Here is a 25,821-nt window from a genome sequence, read left to right as displayed (position 1 = left end):
AGTGGCTTCTTCAGTCCAGTACAGAGAAGTACGGTGGAAGATGAGGAGAACGCTGAGGTAATCAGTCCCTCAGCCTGAACTTGATATATTAAGTCCACCAATCTTGAGAAAAGTGCAACACGTGGACCAGTGTCTCATTCTTCACTTTATCAGTTTTCTTAACCATATACATCACAGCTACTATGACATCTCTATGACATTCCCCTTACGGGGAATGTCATAGAGATGTTTGTGTCTGGCGTTATGCCTGTGGGTCCTGTCACACCTATCAAGAAAGCGTTTTAGGTCAAGGTTAATATTGGAATTTAAGGTCCTGTAGATGTAGATTGCACAGTAGTAAGTGTGGATGTTCTGAACAGGGAGTAAGTTTAGATCTATGAAGAGTGGGGGGGGGGGTTGCCGGGGATGGGATTTAGTGATTATTCTTACTGCAGCTTTTTGTTGGGTTATTATTGGTTTTAGGTGTGTTGCTGCAGTTGATCCCCAAGCACAAATAGCATAGGTGAGGTATGGATAAATGAGTGAAAGGTATAGTGTGAGAAGGGCATTTTGCGGCACGTAGTATCGTATCTTGGAGAGGATTCCAACCGTTTTGGATACTTTTTTTTGTTATGTGTTGGATATGGGTGCTGAAATTCAGGTTGTTGTCAAGGTATAGGCCTAGGAATTTGCCCTCATTATGTCTGGTAATTAGAGTGTTGTCGATCTTAATGTTAATTTGTGCATCTCCTGCTCTGTTACCAAACATAATATAGTAGGTTTTGTCAGTGTTAAGTGTAAGTTTATTGGCTGTCATCCAAGTCGATATTTTGATCAGCTCCTCGTTCACAATGGTGTTGAGGGTGGCAAGAACTGGGTGGGAGATAATATAGGTCGTGTCATCAGCAAAGAGAATGGGTTTCAGGTGTTGGGATACATTTGGAAGATCATTGATGTAAATCAGGAAGAGCAGGGGACCAAGGACACTTCCCTACGGAACTCCAGTATCAAGTGGCCGTGTTGTTGATGCTGTGTCTTTAATGGTGACATACTTATACCTATTAGTAATGTAGGATTTGAAATATGCAAGCGAATGGCCTCTTATACCATAATGGTCAAGTTTGTGGAGTAGGATGCCGTGGTGTACTGTGTCAAAAGCTTTTCTTAGGTCAATAAAAATTCCTAGTGGATTTTCGTTCTTTTCCAATGTTGTGTACAGCAGATCTAGTATTTGTAGAATTGCATCATTAGTGTTTTTATTTTTCCTGAATCCAAATTGGCAGGGGTTGAGTATGTTTTGTGCCGTTATAAATGAATATAGTCTCCTGTGCACGAGTTTCTCGAAGATTTTGGATAGCAATGGTAAGTTTGATATTGGCCTATAGTTGTTTACGTCTGTAGGGTCACCACCTTTATCTATTGGTGTAACCCTTGCTGTCTTGAGTAGTGTCGGGAAAGTGTTAGTTTCTAGTGACTTGTTAAAAAGTAATGTAATAGCATGCGAAAGGACATACGTGCGGCCAGCAGTAACAGCCTGGTTGATCAGGCCTTGATCCACCGGGAGGCCTGGTCGTGGACTGGGCCGCGGTGTCGTTGATCCCCGGAATACCCTCCAGGTAGGTAAACCGGTTCCAGACCAGACGTCCTGGCTGCTGCTCAGATTGACCAAGGTCTTGGTGCCTGCCACCCGCAGTCCAGGCTATGTACCGAAAATGGATTTGAGGAATTTGTAGAATCCCCTCTTGAAGACAGAGGTTTGTTTGTAATCCCCTCTATGCATGGACGGGGTGTTGAAGAGTCATGGTTTCTTTACACTTACTGAGTTTTGTGTAATCGTTGTTTCATTTCTTTTTATCGAGAGTATCTTGCAGAGTCTGCACAACCTCTTGTTCTTACATAGTGATTTCTGTCTGCAGTTTTGGGACCAATCCCTCCAGCATCTTCCAGGTGTAGATTAGGATAGCTCTTTCATGCCTACGTTATAAGGAATACAGTTCTGGTCCTTCCTACTGTCTGGTTATTCTATACCGAGAGGGGAATACACTATCTGCTGTCTGTCTGCCCACACCTCCCACGTTTCATTTTATAAAAATTAAAAATTTTGAAGCTCATATTATGTAATTTAAGGTAAATTATTACACTAACAGGAGCCTGTCAGTGACTGCTACACTGACTGTAGCATTGCTGGTTCAGTCTTGCACCTGTCAGCGACTGGCTACACCAGAGCCCTGATGCTGGTAGCCTCCTGCTCCTGTCATTGACTGACTACACTAGAGTCCTGTTGCTGGTAGCCTCCTGCACTGTCAGTAACTGGCTACACTGGAGCCCTGTTGTTGGTAGCCTCCTGCACTGTCAGTAACTGGCTACACTGGAGCCCTGTTGCTGGTAGCCTCCTGCACTGTCAGTAACTGGCTACACTGGAGCCCTGTTGTTGGTAGCCTCCTGCACTGTCAGTAACTGGCTACACTGGAGCCCTGTTGCTGGTAGCCTCCTGCACTGTCAGTAACTGGCTACACTGGAGCCCTGTTGTTGGTAGCCTCCTGCTCCTGTCAATGACTGGCTACACTGGAGCCCTGCTGCTGGTAGCCTCCTGCATTGTCAGTGACTGGCTACACTGGAGCCCTGTTGGTAGCCTCCTGCTCCTGCGGTGACTGACTACACTAGATTCCTGCTGCTAGTAGCCCTCTGCACCTGTCAGTGACTGGCTCCACTAGAGTCCTGCTGCTGGTAGCCTCCTGCTCCTGCAGTGACTGGCTACACTAGAGCCCTGCTGCTGGTAGCCTCCTGCACTGTCAGTGACTGGCTACACTAGAGCCCTGCTGCTGGTAGCCTCCCGCATCTGTCAATGACTGCCTACACTAGAGCCCTGCTGCTGGTAGCCCCCTGCACTGTAGGTGACTGGCTACACTAGAGCCCTGCTGCTGGTAGCCTCCTGCGATGTCGATGACTGGCTACACTAGAGCCCTGCTGGTAGCCTCCTGCACTGTCAGTGACTGGCTACACTAGAGCCCTGCTGCTGGTAGCCTCCTGCATCTGTCAGTGACTGGCTACACTAGCGCCCTGCTACTGGTAGCCTCCTGCACTGTCAGTGACTGGCTAAACTAGCGCAGTGCTGCTGGTAGCCTCCTGCACTGTCAGTGACTGGGTACACTGAAGCCCTGCTGCTGGTAGCCTCCTGCACTGTCAGTGACTGGCTACACTGAAGCCCTGCTGCTGGTGGCCTCCTGCACTGTCAGTGATTGGCTACACTAGAGCCCTGCTGCTGGTAGCCTCCTGCACTGTCAGTGACTGGCTACACTGAAGCCCTGCTGCTGGTGGCCTCCTGCACTGTCAGTGATTGGCTACACTAGAGCCCTGCTGCTGGTAGCCTCCTGCACTGTCAGTGACTGGCTACACTAGAGCCCTGCTGCTGGTATCCTCCTGCACTGTCAGTGACTGGGTACACTAGAGCCCTGCTGCTGGTAGCCTCCTTCACTGTCAGTGACTGGGTACACTAGAGCCCTGCTGCTGGTAGCCTCCTGCACTGTCAGTGACTGGCTACACTGAAGCCCTGCTGCTGGTAGCCTCCTGCACTGTCAGTGACTGGCTACACTAGCACCCTGCTGCTGGTATCCTCCTGCACTGTCAGTGACTGGCTACACTAGTGCACTGCTGCTGGTAGCCTCCTGCACTGTCAGTGACTGGCTACACTAGTGCACTGCTGCTGGTAGCCTCCTGCACTGTCAGTGACTGGCTACACTAGTGCACTGCTGCTGGTAGCCTCCTGCACTGTCAGTGACTGGCTACACTAGAACCCTGTTGCTGGAAGCCTCCTGCATCTGTCAGTGACTGGCTACACTAGAGCCCTGTTGCTGGAAGCCTCCTGCATCTGTCAGTGACTGGCTACACTAGAACCCTGTTGCTGAAAGCCTCCTGCATCATCTGTCAGTGACTAGTGTTATGTATGAAGCTACTCTGAGGGAGTGTTGTGAACCTACTCAGAGAGTGTGTGAAGCTACTTTGAATGAGTGCTGTGAACCTACTGCTCTGAGTGTGTTCACAACACTCGCTCAGAGTAGCTTCACACACTCTCTTCTGAGCAGATTCAGGCAGTCAGCTTTAAATACATTCCTTCACTCTAGAAGATTACTTAGTCCCAGACAACGTGTACTTTTATGTATAACACTGTAAGAGAGAGAATTTTGTATCATATCCAAAGTTTTATATGAATTATTTTGTAATAAAGATCACATTTTATTTAGTCGGATCAGTCTCCTAATAATAATCTCCAAATTAAAATGACATTTGTTCTGAGCAACTAGACCAGAGCTTGATTCAACATCTTGTTACAGAAAGGGACCAAAACAGGCCTATAGACATTGCTCTTGATGTAACAAATGGGGGCCTGTCCGGGAGCAAATTTACATGCTAAGTTTCTAAGCGGGGTAGGTAAGACCTCTACATGATCGTTTTTAGGAGATCCCCTTTTCTTTTTCAGTAGATCTTTCTCCCAATAATAGCAGCAGTCATCTTTAAGAGCTTCATTCCCTGACACAGCAATCGTCCAGATGCCATGTAAGGAGGGGTCTATTTTGAGTTCTTTTACTAAATCTTCCTTCGAGAATAAATCTATTTCAGAAACCACCGACTTTGGAATGTGTATTGGTTCCAGGTGGACCGTTGGCTCAAAACCCAAGCTTTCATTGAATATGGTTCCTACTCCTATGTCGATGTCATCCATGACTTCCTCCGATACCAATGGAGAACGTGATTGTTTGGTCATTGCCTGGGTTACTACACTCAGAAGAAAGAGGGTAGGTTCCATTCATCGGGCTTCAATGATGCAATTATCCTTTATTTTATGCCTTTTATGGGGAAGTTAGTGGGAGACACTCCAATCGAGGTCCAGCCAGTAAAAATAGGAGTTTTGACATATAACTTGTATAGGGGTACTCATGTAGTGGAGCCACCATAAGCTTCCAACAGAGCATCGAAACCCTTGTATGATTCGGTGGGGAATGATAACAGTCCTTCTCTATTTTAACAGAGTTAAGTAGGATCCCATATCCCTAAAGGAGTTTACTAGAAACAAATGGCTATTGGTAATTCCTACTTTGCTTTTGGAAATGTAAGGACTCAAAGTCGGCAACTAGTCTGCCGATGATACCCATGCTCTGCTAGGAGGACCCGTTCCTTTTCCTTGGGACTGAGCATCCACTACTGGTTTAGGCTGTCCTAGATGAGTTGTAGAGGATATGATTTGTGTGGGCAATCCATAGGATGGACTCCTTCTCTGGTCCCTATCACGTTTAAAGCATTGTGATTTGAAATGTCACAGCTTCGAACAGTATGAACATTTAATTTTTCCCAATCACCTATCTGATCTACAGGACGGGATCAGTTGTACTTGGTGTCTTATCATGGGTTTACCTATTGCACGGGAAGGATAGGGCTGGGTACCCCACCTACCAGAGGACTTTGTAGGTTCATGTCTTGCTACTGGCTTGATTACCTCCTGGATATTTTCAGGTTGCACCAGCCGCTGGGAAATCTCATAGTAATTCGCTAGTGCAGCAGTCTCCAAGAATGTTGTTTGCAAATGGCCAATGAGATATTGGTGAACTCCCTCAAGAAAATTAGTGTACAAATCTTCTAGTAACATTGTGTTACATCTTTTAAGGAAGTCACCCGAGAAGCTCGACACCAATGTTCAAATGTGACATAAGTTTGTCCTGATTGCCATTTCATAGAACGTAGAGCTATTTGGTAGCTAATAGGGAGCATGTCATATGCTTCTAAGATAGTTCTCTTTACTACTTCATACTGGACATAAAACTCATATGGTAAAGATGCCGTACAAGCCTGCGCCTTGCCATATAGGGACATGTGTAATAAAGTGACCCATTTATCTTTGGGCCAGCCCATTTAGCATGCCTGATTCTCAAAAATTCCGAAGAACTCATCTAAGTCCATCTCATTAAATTTAGGTACAATCAAAGCTGCTTTATGTCAATTGAACCCAGTTACTGTGTCCTTCATGACACTTTCTTCTGGACGTTGTTTCTGCTTTGTTTCAAAATGAAACCTTTCACACCTAAATTCTTCTTTGTTTAGATGTCTTCTAGCCTCAATTTGAGAGTTTTGTAAGAGTAAAATGCATTCTATTCTCTCTAGCTGTTCAGACATGAAATTCCCAAGTGGCAGCACCACCGAGGGGAATTCCTTCTTTTCCAGGTATGTTTTGGGATGGGCACCCAGTCATTTGACCGAGGATTTGTTCCCTCAACAGATACATACTCCGGGGGAATGAACGGGGAGGACCCATGGGATTGAAATGAATGATAAAGCCTTGTTGAGTCTGATTCAACTTCATTACTTATAGTGGTTCTACCTCATCAAATTGAGAGATAAGACTACCTTCCATATCTTCTAATTCTGGCATTACAGGCGATTTTGGGAATAATCTATCCCTAATTAGCGACCTAAGGATTTCTGCACTTTGGTGTCTGTTATAAGGTATATCTAACTGTCTAGTTATTTGCCAACACATCTGTAATTTTAGGGTGTCAAGAGTAGCCTCTGTTAATTCATCTAATAATAACTTAGTTCCTGGATCCATTTTCTTAATTCTTGAAAGGGAGCTTAATTTAAGGTAAATCAAATATTTAAGGATAAGTAACTCCCAGACAGGCCCCCATTTGTTATGACTTGCTTTGTTTTTCGGTTAGTTTTATTTGCTACCAATTATGAACCTTTATTGGTACCCAGTCAGTGAATTAAAATGACAATTCACTATTATCAATGAAATGAGACTGTACAATGAGGAACGTAATTCTATGTTCAAATCCTTATAAATTAAGTATAATACAATAATTACAATGAACAGTCACTCCCAGCGTTCAACGACTATGGGAGCTTTAAGGAAGTAAATTAGTTATCCTTCCTAAGCAGAAGAGTTATCAGACTTTGGGAATTAACAGCAAAGCTAAGACAATAGGCATGATTTAGAATTCTTGACTAAGTTAAGAGCTCCGGGTTGAAGACCCGATCAGAGTCACTGCTATGATCTGATTGACTGTTCAAATACTCAATGGTCTGACGTCAGGTCGGTCAGGAGGTAGCGCGAGGCCAACCTACTATAATACAATATTAATGACATGTGATGGTACAGTAGAAATACCTAATGAAAAACAAATCTTATTAAGTACAACCTTGCTCAAGAGTAACTATCATTTATGCAATACCCAATAATAATATATAGTCAACCCTTCTTTATCTAGCTAGTAATAAAGTGGTTTGCGATATAATATTACAGAACTTATTACAGTCAGGCCTTTTCTTTTTCGTATACAATGGAGCATAAGGGGGTGGCGTGTAACACTGGCTACACTAGAGCCCTGCTGCTGGTAGCCTCCTGCACTGTCAGTGACTGGCTACACTAGAGCCCTGTTTCTGGTAGCCTCCTGCACTGTCAGTGACTGGCTACACTAGAGCCATGCTGCTGGTAGCCTCCTGCACTGTCAGTGACTGGCTACACTAGAGCCCTGTTTCTGGTAGCCTCCTGCACTGTCAGTGACTGGCTACACTAGAGCCATGCTGCTGGTAGCCTCCTGCACTGTCAGTGACTGGGTACACTAGAGCCATGCTGTTGGTAGCCTCCTGCATCTGTCAATGACTGGCTACACTAGAGCCCTGCTACTGGTATCCTCATGCATCTGTCATTGACTGGCTACACTAGAGCCCTGCTGCTGGAATCCTCCTGCATCTGTCAGTGACTGGGTACACTAGAGCCCTGCTGCTGGTAGCCTCCTGCATCTGTCAGTGACTGGCTACACTAGAGCCCTGCTGCTGGTAGCCTCCTGCACCTGCAGTGGCTGGCTACATTAGAGCCCTGCTGCTGGTAGCCTCCTGCTCCTGCAATGACTGACTACACTAGAGCCTTGCTGCTGGTAGCCTCCTGCACTGTCAGTGACTGGCTACACTGGAGCCCTGTTTCTGGTAGCCTCCTGCTCCTGCAGTGACTGACTACACTAGAGCCCTGCTGCTGGTAGCCCTCTGCACCTGTCAGTGACTGGCTATACTGGAGCCCTGCTGCTGGTAGCCTCCTGCATCTGTCAATGACTGGCTACACTAGAGTCCTGCTGCTGGTAGCCTCCTGCATCTGTCAATGACTGGTTACACTAGAGTCCTGCTGCTGGTAGCCTCCTGCATCTGTCAGTGACTGGCTACACTAGAGTCCTGCTGCTGGTAGCCTCCTGCATCTGTCAGTGACTGGATACACTAGAGTCCTGCTGCTGGTAGCCTCCTGCATCTGTCAGTGACTGGCTACACTAGAGTCCTGCTGCTGGTAGCCTCCTGCATCTGTCAGTGACTGGCTACACTAGAGTCCTGCTGCTGGTAGCCTCCTGCATCTGTCAGTGACTGGATACACTAGAGTCCTGCTGCTGGTAGCCTCCTGCACTGTCAGTGACTGGCTACACTAGAGTCCTGCTGCTGGTAGCCTCCTGCATCTGTCAGTGACTGGGTACACTAGAGTCCTGCTGCTGGTAGCCTCCTGCATCTGTCAGTGACTGGATACACTAGAGTCCTGCTGCTGGTAGCCTCCTGCATCTGTCAGTGACTGGATACACTAGAGTCCTGCTGCTGGTAGCCTCCTGCATCTGTCAGTGACTGGCTACACTAGAGCCCTGCTGCTGGTAGCCTCCTGCATCTGTCAATGACTGGCTACACTAGAGTCCTGCTGCTGGTAGCCTCCTGCATCTGTCAATGACTGGCTACACTAGAGCCCTGCTGCTGGTAGCCTCCTGCATCTGTCAATGACTGGCTACACTAGAGTCCTGCTGCTGGTAGCCTCCTGCATCTGTCAATGACTGGCTACACTAGAGTCCTGCTGCTGGTAGCCTCCTGCATCTGTCAATGACTGGCTACACTAGCGCCCTGCTGCTGGTAGCCTCCTGCATCTGTCAGTGACTGGCTACACTAGAGTCCTGCTGCTGGTAGCCTCCTGCATCTGTCAGTGACTGGCTACACTAGAGTCCTGCTGCTGGTAGCCTCCTGCACTGTCAGTGACTGGCTACACTAGAGTCCTGCTGCTGGTAGCCTCCTGCATCTGTCAGTGACTGGATACACTAGAGTCCTGCTGCTGGTAGCCTCCTGCATCTGTCAGTGACTGGGTACACTAGAGTCCTGCTGCTGGTAGCCTCCTGCATCTGTCAGTGACTGGATACACTAGAGTCCTGCTGCTGGTAGCCTCCTGCATCTGTCAGTGACTGGATACACTAGAGTCCTGCTGCTGGTAGCCTCCTGCATCTGTCAGTGACTGGCTACACTAGAGCCCTGCTGCTGGTAGCCTCCTGCATCTGTCAATGACTGGCTACACTAGAGTCCTGCTGCTGGTAGCCTCCTGCATCTGTCAATGACTGGCTACACTAGAGCCCTGCTGCTGGTAGCCTCCTGCATCTGTCAATGACTGGCTACACTAGAGTCCTGCTGCTGGTAGCCTCCTGCATCTGTCAATGACTGGCTACACTAGAGTCCTGCTGCTGGTAGCCTCCTGCATCTGTCAATGACTGGCTACACTAGCGCCCTGCTGCTGGTAGCCTCCTGCATCTGCCAGTGACTGGATACACTAGAGTCCTGCTGCTGGTAGCCTCCTGCATCTGTCAGTGACTGGATACACTAGAGTCCTGCTGCTGGTAGCCTCCTGCATCTGTCAATGACTGGCTACACTAGAGTCCTGCTGCTGGTAGCCTCCTGCATCTGTCAATGACTGGCTACACTAGCGCCCTGCTGCTGGTAGCCTCCTGCATCTGTCAGTGACTGGATACACTAGAGTCCTGCTGCTGGTAGCCTCCTGCATCTGTCAGTGACTGGCTACACTAGAGTCCTGCTGCTGGTAGCCCCCTGCATCTGTCAATGACTGGCTACACTAGAGTCCTGCTGCTGGTAGCCTCCTGCATCTGTCAATGACTGGCTACACTAGAGCCCTGCTGCTGGTAGCCTCCTGCATCTGTCAATGACTGGCTACACTAGAGTCCTGCTGCTGGTAGCCTCCTGCATCTGTCAATGACTGGCTACACTAGAGTCCTGCTGCTGGTAGCCTCCTGCATCTGTCAATGACTGGCTACACTAGCGCCCTGCTGCTGGTAGCCTCCTGCATCTGTCAGTGACTGGATACACTAGAGTCCTGCTGCTGGTAGCCTCCTGCATCTGTCAGTGACTGGGTACACTAGAGTCCTGCTGCTGGTAGCCTCCTGCATCTGTCAGTGACTGGGTACACTAGAGTCCTGCTGCTGGTAGCCTCCTGCATCTGTCAGTGACTGGATACACTAGAGTCCTGCTGCTGGTAGCCTCCTGCATCTGTCAGTGACTGGCTACACTAGAGTCCTGCTGCTTGTAGCCTCCTGCATCTGTCAGTGACTGGCCCTGCTGCTGGTAGCCTCCTGCATCTGTCAGTACACTTGTGCCCGGCTGCGGGTCGCCTCCTGAACTGTCAGTGACTGGCTACACTAGAGCCCTGCTGCTGGTATCCTCCTGCATCTGTCAGTGACTGGCTACACTAGAGCCCTGCTGCTGGTAGCCTCCTGCACTGTCAGTGACTGGCTACACTAGAGCCCTGCTGCTGGTAGCCTCCTGCACTGTCAGTGACTGGCTACACTAGAGCCCTGCTGCTGGTAGCCTCCTGCACTGTCAGTGACTGGCTACACTAGAGCCCTGCTGCTGGTATCCTCCTGCATCTGTCAGTGACTGGCTACACTAGAGCCCTGCTGCTGGTATCCTCCTGCATCTGTCAGTGACTGGCTACACTAGAGCCCTGCTGCTGGTATCCTCCTGCATCTATCAGTGACTGGCTACACTAGAGCCCTGCTGCTGGTACTGGCCACTCCTGCATCTGTCAGTGACTGGCTACACTAGAGCCCTGCTGCTGGTATCCTCCTGCATCTGTCAGTGACTGGCTACACTAGAGCCCTGCTGCTGGTATCCTCCTGCATCTGTCAGTGACTGGCTACACTAGAGCCCTGCTGCTGGTAGCCTCCTGCACTGTCAGTGACTGGCTACACTAGAGCCCTGCTGCTGGTATCCTCCTGCATCTGTCAGTGACTGGCTACACTAGAGCCCTGCTGCTGGTATCCTCCTGCATCTGTCAGTGACTGGCTACACTAGAGCCCTGCTGCTGGTAGCCTCCTGCACTGTCAGTGACTGGCTACACTAGAGCCCTGCTGCTGGTAGTCTCCTGCACTGTCAGTGACTGGCTACACTAGAGCCCTGCTGCTGGTATCCTCCTGCATCTGTCAGTGACTGGCTACACTAGAGCCCTGCTGCTGGTATCCTCCTGCATCTATCAGTGACTGGCTACACTAGAGCCCTGCTGCTGGTAGCCTCCTGCACTGTCAGTGACTGGGCACACTAGAGCCCTGCTGCTGGTATCCTCCTGCATCTGTCAGTGACTGGCTACACTAGAGCCCTGCTGCTGGTATCCTCCTGCATCTGTCAGTGACTGGCTACACTAGAGCCCTGCTGCTGGTAGCCTCCTGCACTGTCAGTGACTGGCTACACTAGAGTCCTGCTGCTGGTTGTCTCCTGCATCTGTCAGTGACTGGGCACACTAGAGCCCTGCTGCTGGTAGTCTCCTGCACTGTCAGTGACTGGCTACACTAGAGCCCTGCTGCTGGTATCATCCTGAATCTGTCAGTGACTGGCTACACTAGAGCCCTGCTGCTGGTAGCCTCCTGCATCTGTCAGTGACTGGCTACACTAGAGCCCTGCTGCTGGTAGCCTCCTGCACTGTCAGTGACTGGCTACACTAGAGCCCTGCTGCTGGTATCCTCCTGCGTCTGTCAGTGACTGGCTACACTAGAGCCCTGCTGCTGGTATCCTCCTGCACTGTCAGTGACTGGCTACACTAGAGACATGCTGCTGGTAGCCTCCTGCACTGTCAGGGACTAGCTACACTAGTGCCCTGGTAGCCTCCTGCACTATCAGTGACTGGCTACACTAGCGCCCTGGTAGCCTTCTGCACTGTCAGTGACTGGCTACACTAGCGCCCTGGTAGCCTCCTGCACTATCAGTGACTGGCTACGCTAGCGCCCTGGTAGCCTCCTGCACTGTCAGTGACTGGCTACACTAGTGCCCTGGTAGCCTCCTGCACTATCAGTGACTGGCTACACTAGCGCCCTGGTAGCCTCCTGCACTGTCAGTGACTGGCTACACTAGCGCCCTGGTAGCCTCCTGCACTATCAGTGACTGGCTACACTAGCGCCCTGGTAGCTTCCTGCACTGTCAGTGACTGGCTACACTAGCGCCCTGGTAGCTTCCTGCACTGTCAGTGACTGGCTACAGTAGAGCCCTGGTAGCCTCCTGCACTTCAGTGACTGGCTACACTAGAGCCCTGGTAGCCTCCTGCAGTCTTCCAGTCAATGTTTTATGTTGTAAATGATACATATATGCAAGACCGCCAGTAAGAGGAACAGAGAGTAATACAATCAAGGTAAGCGTTAAACCCGAGAGGAGTGCCCATTACTGCAGGTGTCGGGTGGGTGTTCTGGAAATAATGGACGTTCGGAGAAATATACACAAGGTCGGTTGTTAACTTATATTGATAGTCTGGTGAGGGTAGCCCAGGCCTGGTCTTGCCGAATCTGTGCCTAGTCAGGATCTGAGAGGGTATGCCTCTGGCTAGCTGCTCACATGAGCTTGCCTTGTGACGTCACAGCTAGCCACGGAGCCTACACAATTAGCTGGGATTATCTACATATACTACACAAGTAATACAAGTAATCAGTGACACTACTGACACATTGAGGGATGTGCAGAAGTAGGAATGTGCAAAGGATATGAGTGCATGAGGGACAGGGGTTTGCGAGGATACAGATCTAAGGTGTCCCGTAGCTTGTTTGGTAGCGCACTCAGCTCACACAGTGAGGTCTGGGGTCCGATCCCCAGTACGCTGGAAACAGGGCGTATTTCCTTAAGACACTTGTTGCCCCTGTTCACCTATCAGTAAAATGGGTAACTGGGTTATAGTCGACTGGTGTCGGTTGCATCCTGGGACAAAACTAACCTAATTTGCCCGAAATGTTCAGCATAACAAAGGGCTTTCTATATAGTAGTATGTCACTGATGTCAGCTAGGTTTGTGTACCTTGTACATGTACTTGTAGTAATTAACATTTATTATTATTATTATTATTATTATTATTATTATTATTAATTTTTTTTTCCACACTGGCCGATTCCCACCAAGGCAGGGTGGCCCGAAAAAGAAAAACTTTCACCATCATTCACTCCATCACTGTCTTGCCAGAAGGGTGCTTTACACTACAGTTTTTAAACTGCAACATTAACACCCCTCCTTCAGAGTGCAGGCACTGTACTTCCCATCTCCAGGACTCAAGTCCGGCCTGCCGGTTTCCCTGAACCCCTTCATAAATGTTACTTTGCTCACACTCCAACAGCACGTCAAGTATTAAAAACCATTCGTCTCCATTCACTCCTATCAAACACGCTCACGCATGCCTGCTGGAAGTCCAAGCCCCTCGCACACAAAACCTCCTTTACCCCCTCCCTCCAACCTTTCCTAGGCCGACCCCTACCCCGCCTTCCTTCCACTACAGACTGATACACTCTTGAAGTTATTCTGTTTCGCTCCATTCTCTCCACATGTCCGAACCACCTCAACAACCCTTCCTCAGCCCTCTGGACAACAGTTTTGGTAATCCCGCACCTCCTCCTAACTTCCAAACTACGAATTCTCTGCATTATATTCACACCACACATTGCTCTCAGACATGACATCTCCACTGCCTCCAGCCTTCTCCTCGCTGCAACATTCATCACCCATGCTTCACACCCATATAAGAGCGTTGGTAAAACTATACTCTCATACATTCCCCTCTTTGCCTCCAAGGACAAAGTTCTTTGTCTCCACAGACTCCTAAGTGCACCACTCACCCTTTTCCCCTCATCAATTCTATGATTCACCTCATCTTTCATAGACCCATCCGCTGACACGTCCACTCCCAAATATCTGAATACATTCACCTCCTCCATACTCTCTCCTTCCAATCTGATATCCAATCTTTCACCACCTAATCTTTTTGTTATCCTCATAACTTTACTCTTTCCTGTATTCACTTTCAATTTTCTTCTTCTTCTTCTTCTTCTTCTTCTTCTTCTTATTATTATTATTATTATTATTATTATTATTATTATTATTATTATTATTGGAGGCAGGAGAGAGTGCACTAGTTAAATTTAAATCAAAGTTGATGCGTTAGGTAAAAAAAAAAAAATCAGTGAATTTACTTGAGCCAGTGATGAACTGTGAGTAAGGATGTCAGAGCGAGAGTGTTGGGTATGGTGGAGACTTCGAAAATAAAGCCTGCGAGCCTGCTGACAAGCAGGACAGTTTTAAGATATGGTGGACTGACAGTGCTACCTAACGGTCCACCGAGAGCGTGCTGGGTGTTTCTCTGTGTGGTATCCGTCAGTGAGTCGTGTGTGTCCGATACGTGATAGAGAGAGTGTAGGCTCCCAGACACAACAGAGGTGAGAAGAACACTGTCAGTAACCTAAGCGTGGTCGTATAGAAACCATTTTGTAATAAAGTTGGTAGAATTACCGACAATATGTAAAGTAAAAGGACACAAGTGCAACTAATGTGACATTTTATTGTGGCAACGTTTCACTCTCCAGGAGCTTTATCAAGCTCCTGGAGAGCGAAACGTTGCCACAATAAAATGTCACATTAGTTGCACTTGTGTCCTTTTACTTTACAGAAACCATTTTGTTGTGGTGCAACTCTGAGTAGCTTTGTTGTCAGTGATTATGCAGTTGGGAGTATACAGGTTAATATGCTTGAGTAGGTGCTGATTGTATGTTGGCATTACATATTCCAAGATGGACCTAACTCAGTGTATGTCATAAATGGAAGACAGATAACTCACAATACTGTTGCTGCAACAATTTATGTTAATCCTGATTATCTAGTTTGTATTGCCGATGCCTTTCTGATAATATCAAATGCTTTTTTACTCTAGGAAGAATATTTCCCAGCATTATTTCCATCATAAATCTATAAGAGATTCATTTGAACATATTTTTCATCTCTAAAGTCATGTTGTTTTTTTCTAATATCAGTGTAATTCAAGATGCTAAACTATTTTCTTTATTTTCCTGGTAATCCAGTATTCCAGTAGACTCCTCTAGTTCACTGCTTCTTCTCTTTTTTCTTTCTGTATTAGGCTCACTCTTAGAGTTTTCCAGATGTCTGGTAACTTGTTGTTTCGAGCTGTTGTACATCCTGGCTAGAAGTCCACACAGCTGGTGCTTGCGTGCAGGCGCTCACTCTCACCACCTTCCCATTAAAGCTGCTGCCTGTATCTGTTGCTCATTCTTGTGTTCCTGGTGTGTTTACTCACCTAATTGTGGTTGCAGGGGTCGAGGCTCAGCTCCTGGCCCCGCCTCTTCACTGTGTGTGTGTGTGTATGTGTGTGTGTGTGTGTGTGTGTGTGTTTGTGTGTGTTTGTGTGTGTGTGTGTGTGTGTGTGTGTGTGTGTGTGTGTGTGTGTGTGTGTGTGTGTGTGTGTGTGTTTGTGTGTGTTTGTGTGTGTGTGTGTGTTTGTGTGTGTTTGTGTGTGTGTGTGTTTGTGTGTGTGTGTGTGTGTGTGTGTGTGTGTGTGTGTGTGTGTGTGTGTGTGTGTGTGTGTGTGTGTATGCGTGTTCACTTAGCACACTAGTGTGGAGTAGTGTGTATACAACATGTGTTCAGTATGTGTATCTTGCCTAATTGTTGTTTTAAACTGACGTGTACATCTGTGCAGACAATGAGTGTCCATTGTGTTCCTGGAACATCCTCCTCTAATCACTTGAGTAATTAAGACAAGAGCAGGAGAGTGAAGCACCTGGGATCATCATGGTCTTTGTTATCGGCAGCCAGATGCCGTAATCAGTCAGTATTGATTTCCTTTGTAATTTCTGACTTACTTGAGAATTCGTCACTGACTGTATTGATATTCCTGCTGTATTAGCTCTGCCTGTCTGTCTGTCTACCTTTAGCACGACGCTACCTCTACCCTCTGGATTTATAACGGGATTTATTTAGGCTAGCTACATAGGCTTACAGTGCTAGGAAGTAATGTAAGTTTACATTACGATTACACAGTGAAGTGTTTGTTCCTACTGATACAGTCACCTTACAGCGGTGGTTGTGAGGTTTGAGAGGCACTGAGTGCCTCACTTGGAAGCCAGCAACTCATTTCATCGGCCATAATAGCGGGGATATTTGCCCTCTCGTCGATATTTTGTGATTTGTGACGTTTCTTCTAAACAAAAATAATGATTTTGTTTGGAGTCTATGTGATGTAGAATTGCTTTAATTATATTGTATTAGATAACAGCCATGGGGCACTGAATCTCTCATAACAAATTGGTAGTGATAGTAACAAACTGGTAATGATAGTAACAAACTGGTAATGATAGTAACAAACTGGTAGTGATAGTAACAAACTGGTAATGATAGTAACAAACTGGTAATGATAGTAACAAACTGGTAATGATAGTAACAAATTGGTAATGATAGTAACAAACTGGTAGTGATAGTAACAAACTGGTAATGATAGTAACAAATTGGTAATGATAGTAACAAACTGGTAATGATAGTAACAAACTGGTAATGATAGTAACAAATTGGTAATGATAGTAACAAACTGGTAATGATAGTAACAAACTGGTAATGATAGTAACAAACTGGTAATGATAGTAACAAACTGGTAATGATAGTAACAAACTGGTAATGATAGTAACAAACTGGTAATGATAGTAACAAACTGGTAATGATAGTAACAAACTGGTAATGATAGTAACAAACTGGTAATGATAGTAACAAACTGGTAATGATAGTAACAAACTGGTAATGATAGTAACAAACTGGTAATGATAGTAACAAACTGGTAATGATAGTAACAAACTGGTAATGATAGTAACAAACTGGTAATGATAGTAACAAACTGGTAATGATAGAACCTTTAAATGGGAAGACATGGTGCCATTGAAGGACTTTTAATGTAGGAAACTAAAGCTACAATCTGTTTCCTTAGATCATACCGGATTACCTTCCATTCCATAGGAGCTACGTGACACCCTACTGGTCTAGAGCTTTCTCACAGCTATAATGATGGCTTATTGCAAGCGCTAATTAGCCACACGGGTTTATTGCCTCGTCCATGATATAAATGGATTCTTGACTAGAAGCTGGAATGATAATAATCTTTATTTCTACAAGTACATGATACAACTTAAACAGATCATAGCTGATATCAGTGGCATACTATATAGATAGTTCCTGGTTATGCAGAGCATTTCTCGCAACTTAGCCTCTTTAAAGGGGACTCCTTGCAGCAGTAAAGAGGCTGTCTGAGGAATTGGACCTCTTGATCTTCTTCCTCTGATCGAATCTAATTACCCCCAATCCTCCTTTCCCTACCCCACCCTCCCCATACTCCCCATTTTCCCCCTTTCCTCCCCTCTCCCCACCCTCCCCTTGTTTTCCTTCCCATTTGTTGTCTCTGGGGTTCTCCCCTCTGGCATTACAGTTTCTAGGTAGGGGGCGGCTTGCTGGGGTTCGTCCCCCTCTGTGAGGTCCCTCCAGGGTGGTGTGGTTTGCCGTGGGATCTGAATTATCTGAAGGTGCCCTGCTCCCTTTCCGGATTTCCGGGAAGAGGGCGGGGTGCCCTTCGGGTAATGGGTGTATCTCCTGAAGCTGCCTGTCGGTTCTGGGAGGTGGCGGCCAAAGGGGGTAAGCTTTATGGCGGGTTTCCGACTGCCCTTTCTTTTGTCCGCCGAGGTAGCTTGGTAGATGTGAGGCTGCTATCCTGAAGAGCTGGTTTACTGGCGTGAAGGGTAGGATATAGCATGGATCCACGCTGCATCTTTACCAACGGTGGGCTAGAGGCCCTCTCGGATAAGGGGGGTGGGGGAGATTTCGGTCCCTCCATGCCTCCTAGCGACTGTCTCTCCGTTGTCCTTTTTTTTCCTTCTTTTTTTTCTTAAAATAACAAGAAAAGAGATATCACAGAAGATGCACCTATTATTATGGAGTCTTCGTCCAGTAAAACCCTTCCTCCTCTCAGGCCCCATTCTGATCCCACACCCTGTTCTGACCCGGCTTCGTTATCGGACTATTCTCTTAACTCTTCTCATACCCCTGTACCTTTTGCTGGTGACGCTCCGGAGCTGGGGTGTCACCCATTACTGTTCTTGCCACTGTTTCTAGCATGCCTTTCACAATGCGTCCGGCTTCCCCTAATACGGTGCGACAGTTTTTGGATAGCCCACCTCCCTCAGGTCAGACCGCTTGCAGTACTACTCCTAAGCGTCCAAGACAACCTATTGATGAAAGTTCGTTGATGGCCACTCAAAAACGACCTACACGACACTCACTACCTTTGCGTAATGGACCAACGAGTACGTAATGGACAAAATTCTTTTCTTTACAGACGATGTCGCAAACAGATTAAATTTCTGATCACGGAATTGGTAAAACTCTTTTACGGCACATTGGCCAAAATAAATCCTTCCATGCTCTTTGAAGCGGTGCACGTGTCATAACAGTACAGAATTCAGAACAAGCTCATGCTCTCTCCCGCATCACTTCCATAGATAACATACCAGTCACCGTTTGTAAGCACGCTACTCATAATTCTTGCAGTGGTACTGTGGTCTTACCATGTATCATTGTATAGTGTTTTTTTTTTTTGTCTTGTGGCGAGGATATTTTAGAACAATTAGCCCTTCAGAACCTCCCTATTCTTAAAGTAGATATGTACATCCTGCCTGCTTGTGGGCGGAGGCGCTTTCCTAGTAACATCACTCGTTTAACCTTCGACTGCCGTGAACTTCCGCCCTCGTTCCAACTCCCCAACAGTGTTGTAATTGCTGGCGTTTTCGACATCCCGCCAAACACTTCAGGTCTGCGGTGGAATGCCCGGTCTGCGGTGCTGCAGATCATTCTGATACGTCTTGTCTTTCCCCCTTCTTGCCTCAATTGCAGAGAACCTCATCCTTCCTTTTCATGCCATTGCCAAGTTTCTCGTAATGAACGAGAGATCTGCCTTCAAGGTAACCTCCTTCGTGTTCCGTATGCTGGGGTAGCCCAAAGACCTCCAACCTTGATGATCCTCCCACCTCCCAATCCCTCTGCGTCTGTGTCTTCCGGGGTAACCCCAGTTTCTAATTCTTTTGCAGTTTTATCATTTGACACTCCTACCTCCGCACCACTTCCTACTTCTACTTCTTCATCTCGCTCGCTAGTTTATCAGTCTACGAGACCTCACAGATCTACACTTTCTTCACGTCCATCACCTGCACAGATTATATCTCCTACCTCGGAGATTAGTTCTCACACGAAGGTAGAAGTTCACCCCCCCCATGTAATCCCCTCTTTCCCTGTTTCCCCCCATCTTCCTCCATAGTTACCTTCCAGACTTCTTCCTCTCCTGTTACTCTGCAGGCCTCTTCTACCCCAGTCGATGCATCTCTCCAGGTTCATACTCCTGGTCCCCCTCAGACCTCTTTCGTTGCCTCCATAGTTACTCCGACCTTTCCTTGCAATGCCTCTCTTGTCTCTGACATCATGGCATCATCGACTTCCTTAGGTAAGACACATATGCAACAGTTAGGTATCTTTATTTCGAAACGTTTCGCCTACACAGTAGGCTTCTTCAGTCGGGTACGGAAAAGTTGATAGAAGCAGAAGATACTTGAAGACGATGTAATCAGTCCATCACCCTTAAAGTTTTGAGGTGGTCAGTCCCTCAGTCTGGAGAAGAGCATTGTTCCGTTGTCTGAAACAATATGAAGTTGAAGTGACAGAATGGGGCTTTATATAGTGCCAGGAGGTGAGACGTAGGTTGCTTTGGGAGGGCAGGTCCCTCTCAAACCCAGCCGTTCTCACTAGTCAACTTCAACAACCTCTACTAGTGAGAACGGCTGGGTTTGAGAGGGACCTGCCCTCCCAAAGCAACCTACGTCTCACCTCCTGGCACTATATAAAGCCCCATTCTGTCACTTCAACTTCATATTGTTTCAGACAACGGAACAATGCTCTTCTCCAGACTGAGGGACTGACCACCTCAAAACTTTAAGGGTGATGGACTGATTACATCGTCTTCAAGTATCTTCTGCTTCTATCAACTTTTCCGTACCCGACTGAAGAAGCCTACTGTGTAGGCGAAACGTTTCGAAATAAAGATACCTAACTGTTGCATATGTGTCTTACCTAACAATCTGTCGGTATTTTATACCATTTTAATGTTCATCGACTTCCTTAACTGAGATGTTGCGGAGACGACACCCCTGATGGACATCAACGCGCCTCCTTCTACCCCTTCTTCTATTTCGCAACCCTTGCAACAGTCTATTCCTCCACAACATTTAAATTCTTCATTGCTCACACGCTTACCATTACCCCCACACGTTGACTTTACAGATCCTACAAGCCTATAGGTTTTATCGTTTCTTATTGTTGCAAATTTTATTTCTGTACATAGTCTTTTTTACAATGGAATATTCGTGGCCTTAGGGGCAATCGAGGAGAACTCGAAGTGTTGCTCTCCCAGTTGTCCCCAGAATGTGTTGGGCTGCAAGAACCCAAAATTCGTTCTGTTGTCATTTGCCCCGTTTCGGGTTATGTGCTGTTACATTCTTCCGATCCTTTACCTGACGAATCATTTAATGAAAGCGAGTTTCTTGTGCGCATTGATATACCGTATCAACAAGTTTTTGTTCATGCCACGCTGCATTATACTGCAGCTTGTATTTACGCAGATGGTTTACAGTTTGCTCTCTCTGTCTTTCTCTCTCCCAAGCATTCTGTATCTCTGATATCGTGTTTTTAATTTCTTCTCTACCACCACCCATCTTGTTGGTGGGTGATTTTAACGCTCACCATCACCTGTGGGGAGGGTCCCACTGTGACTCTCGTGGTGATCAGTTAAAGACTCTTCTCCTTTCTCATCCTCTTCATGTTTTAAATACAGGTGCTCCTACCCATTTTGACTCTCGCAGTCAGTCTCTCTCCTGCATTGATCTTTCTATCTGTTCCTCGCCCATTGCACTTGATTTTACGTGGTCTCTTCTTCCAGATTTGCATGATAGTGATCATTTTTCTTTCCTTCTTACTTCTGCTACATATACCCATCTTACCACCTGTTGTGAGGACCCCCTTTTGTCGTCTATTGATGAACTGGCGCACCAATTTTCGACCTTAGTCCTAACTGCGGGAATGCGTTCTATCCCCCAAACCTCAGGTAGGCATTCTCAGACGTGTACCTAGGTGGTCTCCTACATGCGCCCGTGCAGTGCGTTTAAAATGTGCTGCATGGGGCCATTATCGATATAACCATACCGCAGAGCGTCTGTTGGATTTTAAGTGGGCAAGGGCAGTTTGCCGCATAATACGCGACACTAAACGCATTTGTTGACGAGACTATGTGTCTACCATTACCTCGTCTTCCCTTATGTGTGCGATTTGTAAAAACGTGCGGAAATTGTGTGGAAAGTATACTGCAGACCCAGCTCCCATCTTGCAGATTGCTGGAGTTGATGTTGCAGAACCCTTCGTATGGGACAACTTGTGGTCTGGTATATGGGACAACTTGTGGTCTGGTATATGGGACAACTTGTGGTCTGGTATATGGGACAACTTGTGGTCTGGTATATGGGACAACTTGTGGTCTGGTATATGGGACAACTTGTGGTCTGGTATATGGGACAACTTGTGGTCTGGTATATGGGACAACTTGTGGTCTGGTATATGGGACAACTTGTGGTCTGGTATATGGGACAACTTGTGGTCTGGTATATGGAACAACTTGTGGTCTGGTATATGGGACAACTTGTGGTCTGGTATATGGGACAACCTACTGAAGAGCTCCAGTAGGTGCAGCTGTGTACTAGTCCCACCAGTGTGTCACTTTTATCTATTTCTTACACTGGTCGGAGATAAGATAAGGGTTTAACCCCAGAGTGTTAGCCACCCAGGATAACCCAGGGTAGGGAGTGTTAACCCCAGAGTGTTAGCCACCCAGGATAACCCAGGGTAGGGAGTGTTAAATAACAAAAAGGCACAATACCGTGACTGGAACGATACACAAATAACCCGCACATAAAAGAGAGAAGCTTACGACGACGTTTCGGTCCGACTTGGACCATTGACAAAGTCACACTAACCAGAGGTGTTGTTGTTGTTAAAGATTCGCCGGTATTTTCCCGGCCCGGGCCCTTCCAAGTGGTGGCCCGGCACTGGCTCCCTGTCTAGGGAGTGTCTGAGACCTAAGTCTCCCATGGGAGGAGGCACAAGTACCCCCCTCATCTTGTAAGGTACATACTCGGGCTCTGGCACCAACCATGCCCTAGAAGGGCAATGCATGGTGTCGATCGTGCTAGCGCTGTGCTCTCCTGTGTGGAGTGTCGTGTGTTGGTGTTCATTTTCATTCATGTTGATTCGCAGGTCCTTCTGGCCCAGGTCTTCTCCAGATGGTGACCCGGCAGTGGCCCCCCGGGTGGGGGGTGACGATAATCATCTTTCTTCTTTCTTGGCCCTCCGGTTGGAGGATGTCGTCTTCTTCTATCTTGCGCTGACTTCCCCAAAGAGAAGCGCAGTCGGGCAGAGGCAGCAGTTACAGGGTTGATTGGAGCCACACCCCAGCTTTAGCGGACAGCAAAGTGCTGGGTGAGTGGTCATGGATAGTCGTGCTAGACGAGGGTACCGTCTTCAAGGTCCCTATTCTGAAGAATCCTGAATTTCCTCTTTGAGGTGTACTTGACTTCCACAAGGTGTTGGGTGTTGGCAGTGAGTAGTCTGGTCATGTCTGCAGTGGTGTATGTAGCAGTTTGGTCGTAGGTATACTTGACTGTTCCGTCCTGGAGGTGATGATGGATTTCTGAAGACAGCATTGTGTTCTTATACTCCTTGGTTGTGTAGAAGTACACACCCTTCAGATATCGGACTTGTTGTGGTGCAGCAGTGTCAGTGACAGTGGCACCGTGAGGTGCATCCGCAGTGTCTTGTGTTTTTGCTTTCTTGGCTGGTGGCTGAACTGGTGAAGGCGAGATTTCCGACTGGTCAGTTGCTCTAGCAGTGGATGAAAGCGGTAGTGGACTCTCATTGGTGGGTTTTGCCGACGTCTCAGAGGTCTCTGATTGGTCCATCTCTGTGTCTAGTGGAGGTTGTGACAGCGGTGGAGCAGCGGTGATGCTGGTAATATTTGCAGTAGATTTTAGGATCTCAGTGGAAGGTGGTGATGCAGGGAATGTGAGGCCAGGCATATTATTTAGTTTGAAAAGTTCATTGATGGTGGTGTTGAAGGAACCAGGCTCAGCTGCATTCTGTACATGAGCATACATAATGCAACAAAGAATCTTGGTGGAGTCGGCAGTAGCTGCTGGCAGGGAAGTGGTGGGAGCAGCTTGCGTGGCATGTAGTATCTTGGTAGTGTCTGCTTGAAGCTTGGCGATAGCAGAATATGTGGTTGCTTGTGGGTTGGGTTTCTTTTGTTGTTGTTGTTTCTTGAGTATGTCTCTTCTGGTAGGGCACCTGGCAGCAAGAGTATGGTGGTCATTCTTGCAGTTCAAGCATTTAGGTGGTGAAGCAGTAGTGCAATTCTTGAAGTCATGACCCTCACGGCCACAGGTGGAGCAGAACTTCTTGTCCTTGGTAGGACAATCATTTGTGGTGTGTAAGTATGAGTAACAATTATAGCACTGTGAGATATGTTGGAATTTCTCTGCTTCGATGAAGGCTGGGTTGATGTGGAAATAGTGAATAGCCAGGCCTTCAGCGAGAGCTCTGGCTGCCATGTTGACGTCACTGAAGGTGACCTTCAGCATGGATGAAGCATTAGGTATTTTAGTAATGAAGTCCACCTTGGCCCAAGGGTTCTTTGCTTCGATAGATGACTTGATTTCTTCAGTGGCCTGTACAGTGATAAGGTTGTCGAGACGCTTGAGGAACACAGTTCTCCTGGCCCTCAGTGCTGGGGAAGTCAAGACAAGAAATCCCTGGTCTCGTAGAGTGGTAGTAGCAGTGGTGGTAAGTAGTTTCTCAGCCTCTGTGTCGTCTGTACAGACGACAACAAAGGCCTCTTTGAGCGATAAAATCGCATTACATTTGACTTGCAGCCTGCCACTAACGACAGCTGCAAGAGCTAGTTTGGACGACTAACTGGTTATACCACTCGCTGGTTTGATCTTTACTCTGTTAGAGTAATGCATCGTGAGTAAGCAGTGCCAGAGGTGGAGCAGGACGGCCTATATATAATAGTCGAGGACGGACACAAATGCTGTGTGCGTTCCTCTTCAGAGAGTGGGTATGTTGTGTCTTGTTGCAGCCTCGTTGCTCTGATTTGATTTCAGATTTGCGCTCTTATCTGTATTAGCGATTACACTTGATTGTCACCCTTCCCTTCCTTCCCGTTTATCATTCTTGTTCTCTTTAATATATACAAATCCAATCTTTAACCTTTTATCCCTCAGGTGACCTCGGTCGTTAATGCTCCGTAAAGTTGTCGAGAATTGCTTGTTCTAATCACAGATTTTTAATCGCCTTGGTTCGATCTCTATATGGATCTCCTACCCTCCCTCCATCCCTCCATCCATCCTTCCCTCCATCCCTCCCTCCATCCCTCCCTCCATCCCTCCCTCAATCCATCCATCCCTCCATCCCTCCCTCCATCCCTCCCTCCATCCCTCCCTCAATCCATCCATCCCTCCATCCCTCCATCCCTCCATCCATCCATCCATCCATCCATCCATCCATTCATCTATCCAACCATCCCTTACTCCCGTTCATCAGACACGACAAAGCTCCTGCCAACATGAACTTTGTCGTGTCTGATCCAGCTATAACACTTTACATGTTTCAGAAAGTCTTGGTCGGTGAGGACGAGCTGTGCCTCATTCCAGTTCATCACTGGTCCAGGACGGTCCGGACCGTCATCACACCTGTCCTAAGTGAAGATTGTTGGTGGCATATCTTTAAAAACATTTTTTTTATAAATCACTTTGTTTTTAATTACCAGTTATGAAATTTTGAGTCAAATGTGTACGATGTCTTGTGAGGATCAAGACAAGAGGATCTGATCCTCAGACTCACTGTGCCTAAATTATTCTCCTTTGTATAAGGAAATAACTTCTGGCGAATACATCAACCGCTAGTTGCTGAAGCTTCATAATGGATCGAAAAGTCGTTTTAGTTTTCCATCTAAGCTGAAATTTTGTTGTATACTGAAGTTGTGTTGTTGTAACCCACGCCTCATACACCGTGGTGTGTGTACTCACCTAATTGTGGTTGCAGGGGTCGAGACTCAGCTCCTGGCCCCGCCAGGTGTGTGTGTGTGTGTGTGTGTATCTCAATACAGAGACCTTGCCCCTCCTCGGAAGGTCATAGGATAAGGTCAAGGGTTAGACATTTAGTGATTATCGGTAGCACAGTGGATATATTATCGCGCTTGGTGTCTGCTAGGCCAGTGCTAGCTGTCTGCTGGGCCCGTGTTGAATGCTGGGCCCGTATTGACTGTCTGCTGGGACCGTGTTGACTGTTGGGCCAGTGCTAGCTTTCTGCTGGTCCCGTGTTCACTGTGAGCAGGGCCCGTACTGGCTACCTGCTGGGCCCGTACTGGCTGCCTGCTGGGCCAGTACTCTGTCTCCAGGGCCCACCTTCGAATCTTCACTTGGGGTAAGTTAGGCAAGTCTCTAAATCAAGGAGTCCTTGACACAGGGTCACCTTAACGTGGTGGTGGGGTTTGAGCGGCTTACCATATGACTTCCTCCATTCCTTCTTAAACTTGTATGACACAAGCATAACTCC

At 47.3% G+C, this 25,821-nt stretch overlaps 1 protein-coding gene across 2 annotated transcripts in view; it reads left to right on the top strand.

Annotated features, from left to right (window-relative positions):
- LOC128695541 (cyclin-dependent kinase 12) overlaps window positions 1-25,821 on the top strand; it is a 495,961-nt gene that overhangs the window by 13,180 nt on the left and 456,960 nt on the right. Inside the window, exon 1 of one of the 2 annotated variants that reach the window (XM_070093395.1) lies at window positions 25,533-25,689. The exons of the other annotated variant lie outside the window; for it this stretch is intronic. The gene's annotated coding sequence lies outside the window, so the exon portion shown is untranslated. Of the gene's footprint in view, window positions 1-25,532; window positions 25,690-25,821 lie in introns of those variants that run through there. 2 annotated transcript variants of the gene reach the window in all.

The sequence above is a fragment of the Cherax quadricarinatus genome, chromosome 42, assembly GCF_038502225.1.
Source record: "Cherax quadricarinatus isolate ZL_2023a chromosome 42, ASM3850222v1, whole genome shotgun sequence".
Classification (NCBI taxonomy): Eukaryota; Metazoa; Arthropoda; class Malacostraca; order Decapoda; family Parastacidae; genus Cherax; species Cherax quadricarinatus.
This window is presented reverse-complemented; position numbering and strand designations above follow the sequence as displayed.